Source organism: Haemaphysalis longicornis, unplaced genomic scaffold (assembly GCF_048455015.1).
Source record: "Haemaphysalis longicornis isolate Haplotype H1 unplaced genomic scaffold, Haemaphysalis longicornis Haplotype H1 scaffold_3, whole genome shotgun sequence".
Lineage (NCBI taxonomy): Eukaryota > Metazoa > Arthropoda > Arachnida > Ixodida > Ixodidae > Haemaphysalis > Haemaphysalis longicornis.
In genome coordinates this window covers 100,727,505-100,735,047 of record NW_027526335.1, presented here as the reverse complement: position 1 = coordinate 100,735,047, position 7,543 = coordinate 100,727,505, and positions in this window count along the sequence as shown.

Sequence of the window (7,543 nt, the reverse complement as noted above, 5' to 3'; positions counted from 1 at the left end):
GTTTCCTAATAAATCTTAGCTGGCTAGCGTAAAAAATATTGGCCATATTGACCATTGAGGCTGCTTAATATTATGATAGTATGAGCCCCATAGAAAGGGCAAAGCCAATAGACCACTTATTCCTCGATTGATATCGCATGCACCGTATATTTGAAACAGAAGATTGACTTCTCCTTAGCTTCATACGAACCATATTTCCGTTGAAGACAGGGAACGTCGATATCAATATTTTTTTTAAAATTGCGGTGATTCATTAAGGCGACTAATGCCGTTTAATTAGTGACCAACGCCACCGGGATTTCAACTGAATATCGCCTGATCCTTAAAAGTACACCGAAGGCAAATAGCAAGTTGGGCTCAGACGAAAGTTCAACTGCCCCGAAACCCTATCAGCGTTTATTTGGCGGCGAAGATACTTTAATTGCCGAGAAATTACCAGTTCAAAAACGCATGTCATTCCTCGCGCCAATTGTGACGTTTCGCGTGACGTAAACGGTTGCCGGAAGCCAGAGAGACAGCGGTGTGGTCTAGCAGGAAAACTAAAACCTGCAGAGGAGAATCATCGCGACCGCCGAAGCGTCTGGTCGCGCACTCGGCTCATACGACAAAACAGCTTGCCCGCCTACACTCCCCTTACCTGCCACTCTCTCTGCGTCTATCTTCATGCCGCACGGGACTTGAGATGGTGGTTAAACAATGTGAATGTGCCGAGCGGACTTTTGCGTTACCTACAGAACGTCTAGCGGACAGCGCAAATTGCAGCTCCAATGACGACTAAGGCTCTTTAAGTACAGAGCACTTGAGGGCCGCGCCTTGTCGTCGTAGCTCGCTCACTGGACCAAAGTAGAGCCACACGGCGTTCCATCGTCGCATGTCTGTATGTGGTCTCTAAATTTTGTTTTCCCGCCCCTGCAAACCAATCCTTAACATATGTTTGCCTTACGACCACTTAATTCCTTCGGGTTCGGGTTACCCTGGAGGTGCTGTCGAACAAATTAATCAAGCCGTGGGAAGGCACATCGCAATACACGCGAGGCTGCACCAAAACACACCCAAAACAACCGTCGCTAAACCTGACGATACAGCCGCACCGCCGCTGCCGCCCGCCGGTGAGCAGGCACTTCTGCACAGGAATGCTGGGTAAATTCGGCGCGCCATGTGTGCTCCGTGAGTGACACCCTCCGTCTCCCGCCCCTCTTCATGCCGCCGCCTCCGACGCGTTGGGAGTTTGTTGGGAGTTGGAGTTTCACGCGTTGGGAGTTGGGAGTTTCACGCCACGATGGCTGGTAGAGCTAGAAAGCTTTGCTTTAAAAATCGCGCACACTATACATACCGGTGCGGGGTTATATCGTCGCTAGTGATAATACCGTCATAGTAAGCACACCAAATCGCTGGAGCTGGCCGTCGCATTTCATCGCGACTGAGCGCGACCCCGACACACAGCTTCAGCCGCCGGCCTGGGTGCAAAACTTCGTTCGGGCAGACCGCACTACGCGAGGAAGCAAAACTCTTGTTCTATGAGGCGAAAATTGTTGTCCACAGAAAACCAGGACAGTGGAAGGCCGACGCACTGCTTGCCACCATGATGGAAACCAGAAGATAACAGTCATGTGACTACGCCAAACCTGCAATAACCATCGCAACCGCCAGTGGCGCCATGGCTTGGCAGCTTGCAAATGTAGGGCACGGCTTTAATTATACCTGAGCATTTATAACTGTCTATGACTTATGCAAGTTAACGTGCAAGAAAGCTTCTGTGTTTCTAGGAAAGCTTGTGGGCGCGGTTGTCGTTCTGTTGTTCGCCACGTGACCCTTGACACATCCGCTCAGTCGCCGTTGACGCCATCTCTGCTGTGCGACTGATAGATGCACTTTTTTTATTATTTACGCCATTATTTTTAAGGTACTACCCTAGAGACTGGAATATTCGTTTTCTGGGGATTGCAATTTATATACTTAAACCAACTTCGGTTTTGAATTCAGCCTATTTTTAAGCATTTTGCCTTCTGCAAATAAACCTAACTTTTCAGGAGTCATCTGAGACACAGGGGAAGTTTTCAAGTGCCCCTTGACTGGAGGAGCCATGCTACCCCGTTTCTAAAAGAAGGGAAGCCGCCACTCCCCCAGCACTCCCTGTTCCGAAGCCTTTGGTTGTTTTTAGTCCCCTCACCTTGTTACAACCGATGAATCGACACACAGTTCGCCTGCAACCGTGAAATCAGCGCCAACGCAGGCAGCGGGAAGAATGAATACACCGCATCCGCCCGAGTGATAAGATGACGCTGCGCGACGCCGAGCGAGCTCGGAGTAAAGCAATCATAAATGTTTAAAAACGACCGATAGGTGAGGGTAAAAAGAAGAGCGGGTAGGAGGGCTAGATCTAAGCGGAGCTATCGGTGGGCGCTTAGAGAGAGAGAGAGAGAGAGAGAGAGAGAGAGAGAGAGAGAGAGAGAGAGAGAGAGAGAGAGAGAGAGAGAGAGAGAGAGAGAGAGAGAGAGTGCAGATTAATGATGATGACGAGGTCTGTCCAGCAGATAGCCTAACGTAGTACGTCAGGTGAATAATGAAACAAATGAAGAAAAAAACACCGACATGAGGTCTGTTGACAGAGTTCAGTAGTTGGGCGCTTACATCAAGAGGCTTCCTGTATGCCTAATGTAGGCAACATTACAGACGAAAGGAGCAGTTAAGTATATTCGCCACCATCTTTTCCCCTTGGCATCAGAAGAAACATCTACAAATCCGGTGGTAACGATTAACAGGGTGCGGGTGAGTCGCACATACAGCAAACCTGAAACGGTGGCCACAGAATGTGCGCCAAACAAGATACTGAGCCGCATGTTCGCGTTCCGAGCGCATGGTAATAAAAAAGACAGTGAAAGGGCAAGGCAGAAACGAAGGGGCGGTATTGAACGGAGCCGTCATGTAGGCCCGATCGGCGAAAGGTGCTGTGCAACCAAGGAGCGGCTTGGTTATCGCCCTAGGCGCCATCGGCAGTTCGCAGACAACAGGGGAAAATATTTGCTCCCCAGGTTCGGTATTTGGTAGGAGCCGTACAGAGGGCGCTACATGTAATGAGCTAATTGGAGAAACTTTCTGGGATGGGAGAGAAAATGCGCGGATCTTAACCCACGTGTGGGTTGGGATCCCACTCGGCGGGCATTTTTTCTCCGCTTTCTTTCTGTCTTCCCAAATTCCTTATCTGCTTCAATGGCCTACCACATCCTCCCCTTTTCTTCCCTTGGTATGCTTGACTGCCAACTTTTGTTTCTGTCTTAATTCAACGAGCCCCTCATTTCCCGTTCTGATTCGCTATATATATATATATATATATATATATATAGACTGAAAAGATAAAAACTCACACAGAGCGCGAAAAAAATAAGGTTAGTAGAGACAGAGACAAACGAGAAAGACTTAGAAAATAAAAAAAGTTTACTGGCGTTTCAGGGAGAGGACTCCCTTTCTTCAGAGAAGAAGAAAGGGAGTCCTCTCCCTGAAACGTCAGTAAACTTTTTTTTATTTTCTAAGTCTTTCTCGTTTGTCTCTGCCTCTACTAACCTTATATATATATATATATATATATAAGGTTTATATATACAGGTCTTCCTGAGGAAGACCTGTCTCAGGTCGAAACGTTGGAAATAAAGTCTCCGAAGAGCGTACTTCTACTTTGTGCGTATATATATATATATATATATATATATATATATATATATATATATATATATATATATATATATATATATATATATATATATATATGGAGCTGCACTCGGCCCGTTGCATAAACCCCCACGATCAACAAGTGTCATGACTGCTATTCCCCTTTTCAATATATACATTCCCCTTCACTTCAAAGCACTCCTTCTCCATAATCAGCGTCCTCTTTGGCTGACGCAACAACACTGCATTATTCTACTCATAAGGCATATAAAGTTTCGCCCTCAAACTTGATCTTCAGCGATCCGAAGTTTGGAGGTCATCGTCCTGGGCATCCGAGTAACGGTTTCAGTGCTTGGTTCAGTTGGCATCCCATCGACAGCAACGTGGACAGGAAAAGCTTTCTCGAAGCTGCCTACGTGTCTCCTTAGGAGGCGGGGATAATCCGCATGTTTGTCGCAAAAAAGCGGGCGTCAAACGAGTAACACGAGTCCGCTCGTAGCGCTAAGTGAAGGGAAACAAACAGCAGGCACAGGTCAGAGAACAGGGGCAGAAGATTGAAGGGGCACATGCAGAAGGGAAGCACCCTTCCTTGACGAAGATGGTACGGCGCCTAAAGAAAGGAACAAAATAAACAAAGAAAGAAAGTATCACATGCGATCCCCTCCAGACGTAATGTGAAATCTTTTTTTGCTCCCAACCGGATGTCAGTATGGTATAAAACATTACGCTGATATATGCCACCAAAATGACCCTATAATTACGCTGAGTTTTATTTACTTGAAATCAATAGTCCGCGGCGAAGTTCACAGAATTCCGGTTTGCTGTCAATGTATAGCTGTCTACGGATAGAGTATGGTTACACAAGACGGCCTGAGTTCTTATTTTATCAAAACTATCCCGAAACATATTACATGAGAATAAATGTGCAAATATTTGTGTAGTGTATCCTTTTTCTATTTAATGTTCTGTTTACTGCAACATGACGCTTTAAAGTGTAAACTTATTCAATCAGGCAACTTCTTCCATCAGGCCGTGGGGGTTCTCAGCAAAGAACGCTATAGAAAGCAGAAACCGCGGAAATAATTTTCTGTGCAAAAAAATGCATATTCGAAAAAGTAAAGACGTTTAATCGTTGCAAAAGCCAAGTGAACAGTGGCACTTATGAGGATTGCTTGGTGGACTAGTTGGTGATCAATATTAACAGAATTACTAGCGCACGTTGACGGGGACACAGATGCAAGAAATGCCAGGACAAGGCGCTGAACTACAACTGATTTTTATTCAGAAAATAAAGACATATAGACCCCCGTACATCCAACAGGATGTAAAACACAACCGGGTGTCAACACTTATACTCTCGCCCTCAGCATACAGGAGCCGACCGATTTTTCGTACCTGGAGGGGAACAAAAAGTTGTCTGAATAAATAAGCAGTACAAAAATTATGTGAGACGCGAAAACAAACTTTATTTTATTTAAGTACGACTGACGAAGTCCCGAATGGTTCAGGACAAACCTGATGATGATGTTGCTTATAAGTCAGCGTCACCTGGTGCCTACAAAAAGCAGTGTATAAATAAAAACGGGTCAATCATGACCTGTTTCTTGCTTTCCAGATTGCTTCCGGCGCAGACTACATGCAAAATTACGGCTTCCAAGATCAACGTTTGCTACCCCGGCTAAGTTAAGCGAATCCCCATCTAATCCGAAGCTAGTCAGGTGGTTCAAGATTCACAATGGCGCCGACCGGAATTCGCACCATGGGTCTCTCGCGGGAAATTTTGTGCGGAAAATCCAGCTTTTGGCTTTATTTTGTCAGAAATATCCGTTGTTGATTTACATTACTCATATGGAACATGTGGCGGTTCCCCGGGAAAGTCCGGAATTTCAGCGAGTCCAAAGTTTCGGAGTCTGAAAAAACGGTCGGCTACTGTATTACAAACGTTGCACCAGATAATCTTCATAACCTTGCACCTGATACAAATGTTACACCGGAACGTAACCGAAGGCTTAGTTATGCAGTTTTTATTAAGCCGCTCAATTTCAAGCGCTTCGATAACCTCGCGTGTGCTTATCTTTCTGTCTGGGGATGACGGCCCTGATCTGTGCTAGTTAATACATTCCTTATGGAAAAGCAGCTCGAACTTAAAACAAACGAAGGAAAAGAAAACACAGGACCAGCGGCGTGTCTTGTGTTTCTTGTCCTATGTTTTGTTTCAAGTTCGAGCTGTTTTCTCTCTGGTGATGGATTCGCACTCTCCAAAAAATGGAAGACAAGCACATTTACTACACTGCGAAGCCAAATGTCCCGAAACCAGTCTTTTCCACAACTGTCACCTTATCGAATGTGTTAGCCACACTTTTGTTAGAAGTAAGCTTTATTTAACGCTCAGTCACTGCATTATTGTTCTGACCCCTGCAATTCCTTTTGCGAAAGGTATACCGGAAGTGTGCATTACAATCAGTACGTCATCGTACCGCCTGACCCCCGGTCATCGTTCCGTGTGCTACATTGCGGAATCATAACAGATTATGCTGTTACAAAATGAAAGGTAAATTTGACGCGCGGAGCATGAGATGGGACTTTTTTGGGTAGACGTTCTACTTCGTCCACAGCAGTACTCCCCTCCGGAACGAGCAGCAGTAGAAGTAATGTAGCGAGTTGGGCAGTCAGCAAAAGTGCACTTTCGAAAAAAAGCAGACCTGAAAGAGACAAAATTGCAGAACAAGCAGAAAAGATTGACGCTTGGCGAATGGGACAGTGTGAGGTACCGGCCTGCCTTTCTGCACGTGTCATCTGCTTTATTACTGTTTCTGCTTCCAAGACAAGGTCGAAGGCTGCAGTTTCTCGCCAAGGGATTAAGTGCGCACCTTCAAAGTTTTCCTTTACATATCTGTTGTTATTTGTATCAGTAAAAAACAGAACTTGTCCACTGTACTGTCCTCGAAAACTGACCACAGAACTTACTTCCTTAGCATTGATGACACGTTTGGTTGTTAAAGGCAGGGTAAAGAAAAGTATAGAGCAATATCCACGTTTTCGTGCTTTTTTACTTATTCGGTTTTACTTACTTTTTGCGCAATATTTTAAAACAAAGTCATTGGCCTTTTTCTTTTTTGTTGTTTTCAGTGTAAACACATTTACAAAACACTGGTGCATTTGATGCCCCGTGCTATATCTCTGATCCGAGGCGCAGCTTATTTTGCAGGCCAGCACACTTATTTTAACCAGCTGGTGATATTAAACGTGGATCAAAATCTCGATACACGTACGTTCTCAATTTCCATCTACTTCAGAAAAATGGTCGTGGGGAAGGGAGATCGAGGCCACTTGTGGTCAGCAGCAAACGGCTCAGCCACTGAGCAGCTCCTGCGCTCATACTTGTCAAGTATTAACAATTTGCAGGTGTCGGACCTTTTAAAGAAATTATAAAATGCAATAAGTTTACACACACCGGGTGTGGGCTTTCGCTGTTGCACTGTGGAGCACTCCTGCAGCCTTATTGCTCCAATAAAGTCTCAGCTAGGGAAGGGCAAAGTCGATTTGTATCCCCTGCAAGCTGCCGAGAATGACATTTCGTTTGGTGAGCTTGCAATACGCACGCGCTTCCAGCAGCAACAGACCATTGCTACATTGGTGCTCATTAATTTCCCCTGTTGTTACACAGAGCGTGATAGTGTTCAATAGTCTGGAGGGGAAAGTGTGCGAGCAGGTACGAAGTTGATTGTATACGTGAAAGAAAAAAAGGCCTGAATTCCATTGACTATGCATTACCAACAACGGAGGGTCGAACCGTTTCGGCGTGAACCATAACCGTTATTTATTTTATCGGTTCAGTTCCGGTTCGTGTTCAGCGTGCTCAAAAAATAACGGTTCG